Raw genomic sequence first — 15,416 nt, 5'->3', positions numbered from 1 at the left:
TCCTGCTTTCTCTTGTGGGCATTTAGTGCTATAAATTTCCCTCTACACACTGCTTTAAATGTGTCCCAGAGATTCTGGTATGTTGTATCTTTGTTCTCATTGGTTTCAAAGAACATCTTTATTTCTGCCTTCATTTCGTTATGTACCCAGTAGTCATTCAGGAGCAGGTTGTTCAGTTTCCATGTAGTTGAGTGGTTTTGATTGAGTTTCTTAGTCCTGAGTTCTAGTTTGATTGCACTGTGGTCTGAGAGACAGTTTGTTATAATTTCTGTTCTTGTACATTTGCTGAGGAGTGCTTTACTTCCAATTATGTGGTCAATTTTGGAGTAAGTACGATGTGGTGCTGAGAAGAATGTATATTCTGTTGATTTGGGGTGGAGAGTTCTATAGATGTCTATTAGGTCTGCTTGCTGCAGAGATGACTTCAATTCCTGGATATCCTTGTTAACTTTCTGTCTCGTTGATCTGTCTAATGTTGACAGTGGAGTGTTGAAGTCTCCCATTATTATTGTATGGGAGTCTAAGTCTCTTTGTAAGTCTCTAAGGACTTGCTTTATGAATCTGGGTGCTCCTGTATTCGGTGCATATATATTTAGGATAGCTAGCTCTTCCTGTTGAATTGATCCCTTTACCATTATGTAATGGTCTTCTTTGTCTCTTTTGATCTTTGATGGTTTAAAGTCTGTTTTATCAGAGACTAGTATTGCAACCCCTGCTTTTTTTTGTTCTCCATTTGCTTGGTAAATCTTCCTCCATCCCTTTATTTTGAGCCTATGTATGTCTCTGCGTGTGAGATGGGTCTCCTGAATACAGCAGACTGATGGGTCTTGACTCTTTATCCAGTTTGCCAGTCTATGTCTTTTAATTGGAGCATTTAGTCCATTTACATTTAAGGTTAAGATTGTTATGTGTGAACTTGATCCTGCCATTATGATATTAACTGGTTATTTTGCTCGTTAGTTGATGCAGTTTCTTCCTAGCCTCGATGGTCTTTACATTTTGGCATGTTTTTGCAATGGCTGGTACCGGTTGTTCCTTTCCATGTTGAGTGCTTCCTTCAGGGTCTCTTGTAAGGCAGGCCTAGTGGTGACATAATCTCTAAGCATTTGCTTATCTGTAAAGGATTTTATTTCTCCTTCACTTATGAAACTTAGTTTGGCTGGATATGAAATTCTGGGTTTAAAATTCTTTTCTTTAAGAATGTTGAATATTGGCCCCCACTCTCTTCTGGCTTGGAGAGTTTCTGCCGAGAGATCTGCTGTTAGTCTGATGGGCTTCCCTTTGTGGGTAACCCGACCTTTCTCTCTGGCTGCCCTTAAGATTTTTTCCTTCATTTCAACTTTGGTGAATCTGGCAATTATGTGTCTTGGAGTTGCTCTTCTCGAGGAGTATCTTTGTGGCGTTCTCTGTATTTCCTGGATTTGAATGTTGGCCTGCCCTACTAGGTTGGGGAAGTTCTCCTGGATGATATCCTGAAGAGTGTTTTCCAACTTGGTTCCATCTTCCCCCTCACTTTCCGGCACCCCAATCAGACATAGATTTGGTCTTTTTACATAATCCCATACTTCTTGCAGGCTTTGTTCATTTCTTTTTCTTCTTTTTTCTTTTGGTTTCTCTTCTCGCTTCATTTCATTCATTTGATCCTCAATCGCAGATACTCTTTCTTCCAGTTGATCGAGTCGGTTACTGAAGCTTGTGCATTTGTCACGTGTTTCTCGTGTCATGATTTTCATCTCTTTCATTTCGTTTATGACCTTCTCTGCATTAATTACTCTAGCCATCAATTCTTCCACTTTTTTTTCAAGATTTTTAGTTTCTTTGCGCTGGGTACGTAATTCCTCCTTTAGCTCTGAGAAGTTTGATGGACTGAAGCCTTCTTCTCTCATCTCGTCAAAGTCATTCTCCGTCCAGCTTTGATCCGTTGCTGGCGATGAGCTGCTCTCCTTTGCCGGGGGAGATGCGCTCTTATTTTTTGAATTTCCAGCTTTTCTGCCCTGCTTTTTCCCCATCTTTGTGGTTTTATCTGCCTCTGGTCTTTGATGATGGTGATGTACTGATGGGGTTTTGGTGTAGGTGTCCTTCCTGTTCGATAGTTTTCCTTCTAACAGTCAGGACCCTCAGCTGTAGGTCTGTTGGAGATTGCTTGAGGTCCACTCCAGACCCTGTTTGCCTGGGTATCAGAAGCAGAGGCTGCAGAAGATAGAATACTGCTGAACAGCAAGTGTACCTGTCTGATTCTTGCTTTGGAAGCTTCCTCTCAGGGGTGTACTCCACCCTGTGAGGTGTGGGGTGTCAGACTGCTCCTAGTGGGGGATGTCTCCCAGTTAGGCTACTCAGGGGTTAGGGACCCACTTGAGCAGGGAGTCTGTCCCTTCTCAGATCTCAACCTCCGTGTTGGGAGATCCACTGCTCTCTTCAAAGCTGTCAGACAGAGTCGTTTGCGTCTGCAGAGGTTTCTGCTGTTTTTGTTATTTTTACTGTGCCCTGTCCCCAGAGGTGGAGTCTACAGAGACAGGCAGGTTTCCTTGAACTGCTGTGAGCTCCACCCAGTTCGAGCTTCCCAGCAGCTTTGTTTACCTACTTAAGCCTCAGCAATGGCGGGCGCTCCTCCCCCAACCTCACTGCTGCCTTGCCGCGATATGGCAGACTGCTGTGCTAGCAATGAGGGAGGTTCCGTGGGCGTGGGACCCTCCCGGCCAGGTGTGGGATATGATCTCCTGGTGTGCCTGTTTGCTTAAAGCGCAGTATTGGGGTGGGAGTTACCCGATTTTCCAGGTGTTGTGTGTCTCAGTTCCCCTGGCTAGGAAACGGGATTCCCTTCCCCCTTGCACTTCCCAGGTGAGGCGATGCCTCGCCCTGCTTCAGCTCTCGCTGGTCGCGCTGCAGCAGCTGACCAGCACCGATCGTCCGGCACTCCCCAGTGAGATGAACCCAGTACCTCAGTTGAAAATGCTGAAATCACCGGTCTTCTGTGTCGCTCGCGCTGAGAGTTGGAGACTGGAGCTGTTCCTATTCGGCCATCTTGCTCCGCCCCCTGATTTTAGTTATTTCTTGTCTTCTGCTAGTTTTGAGGCTGACTTATTCTTGCTTCTCTAGTTCTTTTAGTTATGATGTTAGGTTATTAATTTGAAATCTTTCTAACTTTTTGATGGGGGACATTTAGTGCTATGAATTTCCCTCTTAACACTGCCTTAGCTGTGTCCCAGAGATATTGGTATGTTGTATCTAGGTTCTCATTAGTTTCAAAGAACTTCTTGATCTGTACCTTAATTTCATTATTTGCACATAAGCCATTCAGGGCAAGAATTTTATACAATTTTTATTTGTATAAAATTATTTGCACATAAGTCATTATGGGACTTATTTGCACATAAGTCATGTTGTTTAATCTCCATACAATTGCCTGGTTTTGAGCTATTTTCTTAGTCTTGACTTCTATTTTTATTGCACTGTGGTCAAGAGTTGTGTTTGGTATGATTTTGGTTCTTTTGCATTTGCTATCTCCTGTCCTTTTCTATAGCCTGATACTCTTGACTTCTTACACACAAGCTTTTCACAATTAGAAAGTCAGAACTTTCCATCTGTAAGGTGACTGATCAGTTCAAGAAAAATCCTTTCTTTGTCTCATTCTTTCATAATTCCCAGGCTTCAAGAAAATTCTTACATCCAATCCCAAGCCTCTTTCCAGATTCATTGGCACCATCTGCTTCCACAAGGCATGGAGATGTCAATAAATTTTTGGTAAGATGTATTTTCATGGCTGCCACTGTGGTCTCAATCGTTATTAAATTTATTCCTGCTGGCTTTTGGCTTTTACCCACAATAAGTTAACTTATTTTCCATTGTCATTACACAAGAGTGTCTTCTGGGGGAAAAAAAAGGAATACATTGATTTCATGAACTTGTCATTTTACATAACTAGTCTAAAGGTCCTCCACAGGATTATCAGATAAGAGGCCTTAATTTGGCTCTCTAATGTATTTTGTCAAAATCACATAGCTAGTTAATGACACAGCAAGTACTGTAACCCATCTGATTTATTTTACAGTTTAATTTGTAATTACACAGGAAAGTTTAGTTTGTAATTACACAGGAAATCATTCTATTGCCTAACTCCTATGACTGGCAGTCTTTTCTAAAAATGTCTAATTGTTTTCTAATTGCTTTTATTTGATTTTTATGAGGTTTATATTTTTCCAAAGGTTCTGGCTCCAAGTAATACAGAAAAGGGAGTTACTTACCAATCTCCCTTCTTCACCATTTATTGAGCCCGACTCTTTCTGATCAAGAACCTGCTATGAAAATGACAGAAACTTTCCCTCAAGAATATCCTGGCAGTCCAAAGGGAAGAGAGATGGGCAATTGCCTTTGCAGGATGATAAGGAAGTAAAAGAAGCATGAACAAATGCAGAAAAATAAAAGCAGATGAAAGAATTACTAACTGCTAGAATGGACAAGAAAGAGAGATGTAGACTCATTTTGTAATCATATTTATGCTAAGTCTTGAAGAATGCACAGGAATTTCCTGAATGGTCATGGAGAAGACCATTTCAAACATAGGGAATAGCAAGTTCATAAGCAGCAAGACATAAAAAAAAAAGTGTATTTATTTAAATGCAAGTGGTTGGATACTTTAAGAAGATGGAATACAAGGAGAAATACTCCAACATATACTCAATATCTAACAAAAATATCATTGACAAGAAATTAATGCTAGCAAGCTTAGGCCATATTGTATAAAGCTGCATTGGCTATACTAAGAAATAGCAACAAATAAAAGTGGCAAATAAATATTCTTATATGTGCATCTTGCATTGTCTTTTTCTCTCTCTCTTACTCCCCTAAGCATAAAAATGTCTTACCGGCCGGGCGCATTGGCTCAAGCCTGTAATCACAGCACTTTGGGAGGCCAAGACGGGTGGATCACAAGGTCAGGAGATCGAGAGCATCCTGGCTAACATGGTGAAACCCCATCTCTACTTAAAAAAAAAACAAAAAAACTAGCCGTGCATGGTGGCGGGCGCCTGTAGTCCCAGCTACTCGGGAGGCTGAGGCAGGAGAATGGTGTAAACCCGGGAGGTGGAGCTTGCAGTGAGCTGAGGTCTGGCTACTGCACTCCAGCCTGGGCGACAGAGCAAGACTCCGTCTCAAAAAAAGAAAAAATGTCTTACCATAGTCTCAGGTTTGCCCTAGCTACCATAAAGATGACTAATCTAGTGTAAATTAGCAGGGATTGGAAAGAAGAGTGAGAAAAACATTTAAGTGCTTTTTTCTAGGAATGCACTAAAATATCAATCACTTTTGAAGTGTGGGCATTATTTCTGCTTAATAGTTTTGTACCAATAAATTATTCCAAAGAAAAGGTAAAGAAGGTAATAGTAAAGGGGAGATATTTTTTTAAAAATTAAATGAGAGGGAGAAGTGAAGGTATGCTTTAATGACATTTTCAACTCTTGTGACTTTATATTTCTGACAAAAAGATCAGGAAAGGTCAGGAAGGAATAGGTAGATAACCTGAATGAGTTCTGTTTTCCAGTATTTACGTTCTTCACTGAATACTGAAGAATGGAGGCAAGATGGGGAAAAGGGGGTAATATTTGACAGGAAGACTCCTCTAATAAAGATAACAGACTTCATGTCTCTGCAGAGTTTCATCCCCATTGGCTGTGGCAAGCTGGTAAACCATCACACAAGTAATGGGCTTTAAAGACTGGAGGAAATGCAGCACCTGGATTTTGAAATCCAGAAATTACTTCCGAGAAAAATGCCCAGTCTTCTCATCATTTTTCTGGTCAAGCTGTATTTTTGTCCTGGACACAAACTGAAAAAGAAGCTATCACCATCTTGTGCACCACAGATGTCAGGCCCAGTAGATTTGATTTGTTCCTATGATTTGATTATTTGTGTCTTCACTTTTGCCTGTTCGGCTGATCACTCACAGTGCAACACCCATGCTAAAAGAATGAATAGCATAGGCCCTAATATATTTAAAAGCATATGCCAAAGCCAAATGATAAACAAAATAATGGGCCAGCATTCCTGATAACTGCTTTGAAGATAAGACAGGATAAAAAGCCATCTGAATGAAACTGAATTTCACCATGAGTCAAGAAGTAGGGGTGCAATATATCTAAAGAGAAGTTCTACATAGGGACAGTACACATACAGAGCAGCTACTCAGTAAATATTTGTTGAATGATGGGGGACTGGATTTCTCATCCAGCTCGCTCAATTTTAATCAGACTTAATCAGGCTTAGTGTGTCAGAGTGTGAGTAATTCAAACTGCATCTTCACTCTTCGGAACCAAGCCCATTTCTCTGATAGTTGGCAGAACCATGTAGGAGGGAAGATAACTCAGCAAACTCTCTGTGGTATGGTAATAATGGCCCCATAAAAATGTTTACATCCTAAGGCCTAAAAATCTATGAATGTTACCTTACGTGGCAAAAGGGTCTTTGTATATGATTAAGCTTAAAAATATTGAGATTGGGAGATTATTCTATATTATCTGGTGGGCACAGATAATCATAAGCATCCTTACAAGAGGGGAGCAGAGGTGAAGAGACAAGTGTGACAATGGAAGCAGAGGTGGATGTGATGCACTTGGAGATGAAGGAATGAGCTAGAAACCAAGGAATGCAGATGGTCTTCTAGAAGCTGGAAAAGGAAAGGAGGCAGTTTCTTCCTTAGAGTTTCCAGAAAGCAACAGAGCTCTGTTTGATTTTCACCTGTAAAACCCATCTTGGAATTCTGACCTCCAGTACTGTGAAATAATAAATGTGAGTTGTTTCAAGCCAGTAAAGTGTGTGGCAATTTGTCTGGCAGCAATAGAAAAACAATACATCCTCTTTTATCTTCTCCAACTACAGACAAAAGCCTCAATGTTAAGATTCACCTATGCCTAAGGCTGGAAGAAAACAGACCAGAATATGGCCAATGCAGAATAAGTGGAAAGGCTCGGAATGTAAATGGCTTGGAATTTTCTAGGAACCAACAGAAGCTGAATTGGCAGGAGCATGATGAGCAAAGAAAAGAGGGAACGCTCAAGATGAAGTAGAGAGGTGGGCAGGGTAGTGCAGGTGAGGCCTTGAAGAGTACAGTAAGTAGTTTAGATTTTAGTCTTCATTCAATGAAAAAACCATTAAAGTGTGTTTTGAGAAGTGACTGATGTAATATGATTTTTTTTTTAAGAGACAGGGTCTCACTCTGTCACCCAGGCTTGAGTACAGTAGCACAATCATACCTCACTGCAGCCTCGAGTTCCTAAGCTCAAGCAATACTCCTGCCTCCGCCTCCAGAGTAGCCAGGAATACTGGTGGACACTAACACACCCAGCTAACAGTTTGCATTTTTAAGAGATCACTCTGGCTGCAGAGTGAAAAGCAAACTGTAGAGGGGAAATGAAAGCATAAAGCCATGCAGAGGCTATGAATTAGCCAAAGAATGAGATGGTGGTGGCTTGGGCTAAAGTATAATGATGGGAGAGAGAAGTGAGAATAAATTCTGCAGATGGAACCTACAGGACTTGATGAAACATAGGTTATATGGGAATGAGAGAAATTAAAGATGCAGCTGGGAGATTGGTTGAGGCATTTACTGACACTGGGAAGATTTAGAGATTTAGGAGAGGTAGGGAATAAAGACTTCATTTGTAGACATGTTAAAATTAAAAAGTGCATGAGAGATTTGAGTGGAGATATGAAGCTGGATATTCAAGTGAAGATAGGAAGCTGGATATGCAAGTGTGGACATGCAAAACTGGAATTTGGAGAGATGGACAATTTGAATGCTATCTTTTTTCTGATCATTCATAAAAGTCTTATTTAAATAAAGCACTAAGTTTTACTCATTAAAATCTGCATCTGTTTCTGCCTTAAATACCTTTTATCTATCTATCTAAATTTCTACTAAATTTTAAACTCTTAAGGGAAGAAAATAATGTTTCATACATCTCTGGAACTTTTTATAATTATTTTCTCAAAGTAGGGACACATTTGTTCAAATTCACCTCAACACAAACTACATCCCATTTTTTAAGAAGCGATAGAGAGGAACCCAATTTAACATTTCTAATTATATAAAAACAGGCACAGTTGGTCACTTTTATTTCAACATATTTTTCTACCTTATTCATCGGCCTTCTTGAAAAAGATTTAACAATGTAATTCTCACTCAATGACTTAAGGAAAATTAAGACCAAATTCATCCATCCAAATATTTTCACTTTTTATCCTTTCCTTGAGCTAGGCTAGACTACTCTGATAATAGGAAATTGTATAAAATTCTGAGCTCTTCTACCAAATGTCTATGTAATCCAACAAACAAATTGACATGTTGGTGTGTAGCATCTACAGATTCTGTGATGTTATTGAAGGTGGTGAATTATCAGCTGGCCTTTCCTTTAGAAACAATAGAGGTCAGCAATTTTTCAGTTCTGAAGTCTCAGCCAAATCATATTTGTCCTTTTAAGTACAAGATGAGAAGGTACAGCATAATCCTCTTTGCTACAGCTCTCATTAATTTAATGTGGGGCTGTGGAGAAATACAGAACAGCACTTCTTCATTGGTGTCTCAGCTGTAGTTATGAAGCCAAAAAAGCTAGAATTTTGAAGTAAAATAATTTATATTCTCAATGACATAGCATTATGCTAGAAAATATGTTTCCACATCCCATTCAGGAAATAGCTAGGTACGAACAGTTTCTCACTGTGCTCCAATCTATTGAGCAATAATTTTCTCTAAAGAAAGAAAGGAAAACAGCTGTCAGAGTGGGGTGGGGTTTTTTTAACCGAGAGGGAAATAAAAGAGTAAGTAAGGAAGAAAACAGTCATTCTGCTAGTTTTGCCCAGTGGGTTCTAATCCAAAAGCCATACCTTTAAATCTGCTTCTTAATTCGTGAGTTCAACTATTAAAACAAACAAAATAATATTTTCTAAATAGAAGTCAAGCAACAATATTATTTCCTACTATAATGAGGTTTCACCTGGAAGAGGGGAAAAAACTCTCTATCCATTATGTTGACTTCTCCATTGTTACTTTTATAAAAGGTATTTTTCTTTTTTAGTAATTGAATGCTTAAATGGTACAGAAAATTATTCTAATTATATTAGCAAATGTTTAGCATTGCATACCCTTCAAGTGGGTGCTAAATAAATGCTAGGTTCAAAAACTGTTTTTAATGAATAACAGCAAAGATTTATTGACACACATACATTTTCAGGAACATTAAAACTGATACTTTTCAGAAAGCATCTCCTTGGGTTTAATCTCACATATGGGAATTTAGCCCAATATAATAAAAGAAAGAAAAATGTATGTATGTGTGTGTATGTGTGTGTGTGTGTGTATATATATATTTATATATATACTTATATATATACATATATTTATTACATATTACATATTATATTTTTATATATATATACACACATACATACACACACATACCAAAATGTGTAATATTGTAATGTTTTCGACCTAAAGGATAAAAAAAAATTTTTATTATACTTTAAGTTCTGGAGTACATGTGCAGAACATGCAGCTGTGTTACATAGGTATACATGTGCCATGGTGATTTGCTGCACCCATCAACCTGTCATCTACATTAGGTATTTCTCCTAATGCTATCCTTCCCCACGTTCCCCACCCCCAACAGGTCCTGGTGTGTGATGTTCTCCTCCCTGTGTCCATGTGTTCTCATTGTTCAACTCCCACTTATGAGCAAGAACATGCGGTGTTTGGTTTTCTGTTCTTGTGTTAGTTTAGTGAGACTGATGGTTTCCAGCTTTATCCATGTCCCTGCAAAAGACATGAACTCAGAGGATAAAAAAAATTAATGTATAAATGTTCAACAGTAGGTGACTGGCTTAGCAGATTATAGCAAGTTGACACAGTTAATTAAAAAGATAATAAAGAATGAAGTTTTGTGCCAAATGTATATAAAATAATGCTAATGTTAAATTGTAGAAAACAAAACATACTAGAGACTATGGTCTGAATATGTACCCCAAAATTTATATACTGAAACTTAATTGTTAATGTGATAATATTAGAGGTGAGACCTTTAAGAGGCGATTAAGTCATGATGGTGGAGCCCTCAGGACCGGGTTTAGCACTGCTATAAAAGAGGTGCAAAGGAGTTAACCCCCCTGCCCTTTCACCCTGCCATCGCTTCTGCCATGTGAGGACACAGCATTTAAGGCACCCTCTTAAAAGCAGAGACCAGGGCCCTCACCAGACACCAAACCTGCTGATATTTTGATGTGGGGCTCCCCAATTTCTAGAATTGTAAGAAATACATTTCCATTATTTATTAATTATCCAGTCTTGGGTGTTTTGTTACAGCACCACAAACAGACTAAGATTCTAGATTAACAAATATTTTCAACACATTCTATGGGAGCCCACCCCTCCAATTTCCTATCTAACAGGATATGAGTTTGGTTAAGGGTAACACTGTGTCCAGCTGCTTAGGACAAAGCATGACTGGTCCAGAGCAGCGGTCACTGAGCCATTTATCCTTTGCTACTAGTATTTCCCCATCTATGTGACCCAGTTCTAGTCAATGGGAAGTGATATGTAAAGGGAAGTCTTCCAAAGACAGGAAATCCTTCTGAGAAAGTGCTTTCCTCCCTGATAAAACAAAAATCCCTTCTGTTACCATGTCTTTTGGTCCCTAATTGGAATTCCAGTGCTATGGTGTGAGGTTTGGAACTGTGGGAACCATCATAAAATGAGGCAACAAACACAGGAACCAAAAGACAACATGCTAAAGGTGATGGAACAGAAGTAAAAAAGAGTATGGGTCCTTGATCATATTATTGAACCTCTGCACCACACCGAGAAGGGCAATCTCTGCACTTTTAAGCAAATAATAAACGTGGTTAATCCATCATTAGTTAGGTTTCCAGGTAACTGCAGCCAAACACGTAGTATCCAATAAATACTCAAATGTAGATGAAGACTGGTAAGGATCAGAAAAATGAAAGTAGATGCTTTAAGGCAGCAGAAATATAGCTCTTTTTTTCCTTTTAGAAAATATGAAAAGTATGGGTAGAATGGGAAATTAAAACTATTTGTTCTTCCCAACTCTCCATAGATTACTATTAAGAACATTTTTGACATAGACCCTTTCAAGTACATGTCTAGCAAGGGAACTTAAGTACCACCTGGTTTCCCCTCATTTCAGTAATCAGCTCCAAACTTGAAGGCATAGAGACTGTAAGTTTCCCCACATTGTATAGAAAGCCTAAAATCATTGTGGCAGACATCCCCTCCAAGGTTTACAATAGGTCGAGAAAAATCTCAAGAGGCTAACAGCTCATTTAATGTCTGTCCATTAAAATTTTTCAGCCTCACTCACATTCCCACCTTTGAAATTTCCTAGCGCCTCCAATTCCTCAGTCTTTCCAGGACTTGTTTCTTGGCTTCTACCTGTTCCAAAACACCTTGCAGGCTGATGTTTCAACCTTCTGATGTGCTAAGTTAGTGACCTGGTGTTTGTTCTTATCTCCTCTTTTGTCCTTGGAAACTTACTTTTTTAATCTCTTTTCTATCATTTTAGTGTGTTGTGGGGTGGTAACAGGGATAAATGTATGTTTCCTGATGTACACAAGGCATTTCATATATTTTCATGGAACTTAATATTGATAGACAAATGGCCTTTCAAAAGGGTTTTACCATTTACCCATGATGAGCTGGCTTTAGGGACCTTAAAATCAAATGTTTATAGAGTAGAAAATCTAATCAAGAATACAAAAAAGGCCAGGCACAGTGGCTCACACCTGTAATCCCAGCACTTTGGGAGGCCAAGGTGGGCAGATAACCTGAGGTCAGGAGTTCGAGACCAGCCTGACCAACATGGAGAAACCCCGTCTCTACTAAAAATACAAAATTAGTCGTGTATGATGGCACATGCCTGTAATCCCCACTACTTGGGAGGCTGAGGCAGGAGAATCACTTGAACCTGGGAGGCGGAGGTTGCAGTAAGCCAAGATCACACCATTGCACTCCAACCTGGGTGACAAGAGCAAAACTCCATTTCAAAAAAAAAAAAAAGTCACTGAAGAGACGTTAGGAGGATAAACCATTAAAAGTCTTCCTTGCTTAGAACACATACTTTCTACCATACTGTCTCCTGTTCATGGGATTTAAATAATGAAACAATGAACTAATACAGAGATCTATTAGTCTATTTTGTATTGCTATCAGAGAATGCTTGAAGCTGGGTAATTTATAAAGAAAGGTTTAGGCTGGGCACGGTGGCTCACAGTTGTAATCCCAGCACTTTGGGAGGTCAAGATGGGTTGACCACCTGAGGTCAGGAGTTCGAGACCAGCCTGGCCAACATAGTGAAACCTTGTCTCTATTAAAAATACAAAAAGTTAGCCAGGCGTGGTGGCAGGCACCTGTAATCCCAGCTACTTGCTAGGCTGAGGCAAGAGAATCACTTGAACCCGGGAGGCGGAGGTTGCAGTTAGCCAAGATCACACCATTGCACTCCAGCCTGGGCAATGAGATTGAAACTCCATCAAGGAAGGAAGAAAGGAAGGAAGGAAGGGAGGGAGGAAGGGAGGGAGGGAGGGAGGGAGGGAAAGGGAAGGGAAAGGGAAGGGAAAGGGAAGGGAAAGAGAAGGGAAAGGAAAGGAAAGGAAAGGAAAGGAAAGGAAAGGAAAGGAAAGGAAAGGAAAGGAAAGGAAAGGAGGAAGGAAGGAAGGAAGGAAGGAAGGAAGGAAGGAAGGAAGGAAGGAAGGAAGGAAGGAAGGAAGGAAGGAAGGAAGGAGGTTTATTTGGTTCATGGTTCTGCAAGCTATACAAGAAGCATGGCGACACTATCTGATTCTGGTGAGGCCTCAGAAAACTTAAAGTCATGGCAGAAGGCAAGCGAGGAGCAGCTGTGTCACATGGTGATAGAGTTAACAAGAGAGAGTGGCAGAGGTGCCATGTTATTTAAACAAGCAGCTCCCACATGAACTAATAGAGCAAGAACTCACTTATTACCACAGGGAGGGCACCAAGCCATTCATGAGGGATCCACTCCCATAACCCAAACACCTCCCATTAGGCCCCACTTCCAACATTGGGGATCACATTTCAACATGAGATTTGGAGTGAACAAATATCCAACTATGTCAAGTGATAAATAATATTCCCAAAGGAAATCAGATAAAACAGTTAAAAGAATCTCCAAGGGTAAAATCTAAATACACACAAGAGAATAAATGGGAGAAAAAATGCTTTATTGTCCAAAAGTAACTAGACATGACCACAAAAGTAGTATTTATCTCAAACCATTTCTTTCTTTACCACTGAGCAGATTGGAGAGATTTTTTTAGTGGAAACAGATGCAGCAGTGAGAAAGGCTGGTCCTGAACTTCTGGTGGTAAACAAAGCATAAGCAAATAAAGACATTCATTCACTCATTCAACAAATATTTATTCAACAACTATCTTATTTATGACAGACATTGTGCTTGACTTTAGGACTACCAGTGTGAACAAAACAGACATGGTCTCCACCCTTGTCTGGAATGTCTCTGCTCTCTGCTCTGGTCTGGAGTTCCTAGTTCAGGAAGATGAAAGATAATGAAAAAACATTATAAATAATTATTTGGTCTACATTTGCCATATCCTATTAGAGATAACAATATGAAGCCAGCATAAGATGCAATAGAGGACCTAGCCTAGACTATGGATTAGAGAAAATATCTTGTAAGAGGTCACATTTAACCAGTGATTCTCAAAATGTGATTCCTACAATAAAATCTGAGAACCACTAATGTACACTGCAACTTGAAGGGTATGGAGGGGTTAACAGGGAAAGAGAAGGTGAAGAGCAGAGACAGAAGGTGTAAAACGATAGGAAAACTTCCATGGGATTTCAGAGGATTAACAGACTAGTTGGTGCATGCAGAGACCAAGAAAGTTATATCAATTTCTTCCCATTTTTTTCTTAATTTTAATTCTTCTATTTGCCCCGTATAGACCATCAAAACTAGCTTTTCCTTCATGCTGGGGCCAGGGAGTGACCTAACACAATTCTCAAATTTTATGTGCATCAGAGTCACTTGTATATCTTCTCAGACCACAGATTCCCGGAGTTTATGATCCTGTAGATTTAAGTAGGGTCTGATAAGTTGCATTTGTAACAATTCCCTGGTTGAGCACAGTGGCTCACCTGCAATCCCAACACTTTGGGAGGCTGAAGTGGGTGGATTGTTTGAGCCCAGGAGTTTCAGATCAGCCTGTGCAACATGGCAAAATTCTGTCTCTACAAGAAATACAAAAATTAGCCAAGTATGGTAATACTAGTAATACTGCTAGTTAAGGAACCACGCTTTGATAGTCACTGCTGTAGCATGTGTTTCTAAAACTGAAATTCTGATTGAGAAGTCTGTGGTGAAGCCCAAGAATCTGTATTTTAAACAATGGCTAGGGTGATCCTTTTGATAAAGAAAGACTGGAAAACAAAGTTCTAGTTATAATTTGGCTTTTGGAGCCTCTCCTATAAAAACCCCCACTGTTTGTTATTTTTCCTTCTATATTTAAATTACAAATTACTAATTTATCTACCCATGATGCATTCTCTTCACATTCAACAAAAAGTAAAAGCCATTTAACTATAAACCCCTGGGTTTTGCATTTTACTTATTGTATTTTTCATTTCCACTAATTTTATTATTTTTCACATTTCCTTGGTCAGGGATTATACTTGGTAAGATTGTCCTTAACATCTTTTTCCTTTACACTTATTATACATATTTATTTTATATTCTATTTCCAGTAATTCCAGTATCTGAGGTCTTCAAGGTTCTAATTCTGAAATTGGTTGTTTCGGGGTAACTCTTATTTATAGCTGCTTGTTCCTCCACATGTTTGGTAGTTGGTGTGTGTGTGTGTGTGTATGTGTGTGTGTGCACACATGTGTGTTTGTCTACATGTATGTCTGAGAGACAGAGGGAGAAAGAGTCCATTCTTATTGAGAGTTATCTTGTTAGATGTCTTTGAAGCCTGAAATGAAGGTGTGATCCTCTAAAACAGGATTTGTGTTTATATAACCAGGTTAAACTAAATATCTGGCTTGGGGTTTTCCTGGGCCACATAGGTAAAGTGAATTCTGGTCCCCAATAAATGTGAGGATCAGCTCACAGTTACAAATTCTCAGGAAAGAAGTTTTGCTTCTATTTGGGCCAAGGCCAAGACAAGCAAGATTCCTTACTATCACCCTTTGTGGAAATTTTTTTCTGGTTCTCTATTTCACTAAAAATGTCACTTTTCAGGAATCCTGATTTCTCCTCCAGTCTCTGATAAATCCATTGATCTCTCTGTGTTCCTATCCTTGACCTATTAAAACTAAAGCCTCCAGGCCACTAGAAATCTGCAGATTAGCCCACGGCAGTTGCTGGCTTCAGTACTGA

The 15,416-nt window shown here is 39.5% G+C and overlaps 1 long non-coding RNA gene across 2 annotated transcripts in view; it reads right to left on the bottom strand.

Annotated features, from left to right (window-relative positions):
- LOC139363773 (uncharacterized) overlaps window positions 1–15,416 on the bottom strand; it is a 162,291-nt gene that overhangs the window by 123,902 nt on the left and 22,973 nt on the right. The window contains exon 1 of one of the 2 annotated variants that reach the window (XR_011624700.1): window positions 4,242–4,256. The exons of the other annotated variant lie outside the window; for it this stretch is intronic. This is a non-coding gene — a long non-coding RNA (uncharacterized lncRNA). Of the gene's footprint in view, window positions 1–4,241; window positions 4,257–15,416 lie in introns of those variants that run through there. 2 annotated transcript variants of the gene reach the window in all.

Source organism: Macaca nemestrina, chromosome 6 (assembly GCF_043159975.1).
Source record: "Macaca nemestrina isolate mMacNem1 chromosome 6, mMacNem.hap1, whole genome shotgun sequence".
NCBI classification, from domain to species: Eukaryota; Metazoa; Chordata; class Mammalia; order Primates; family Cercopithecidae; genus Macaca; species Macaca nemestrina.
This window is presented reverse-complemented; position numbering and strand designations above follow the sequence as displayed.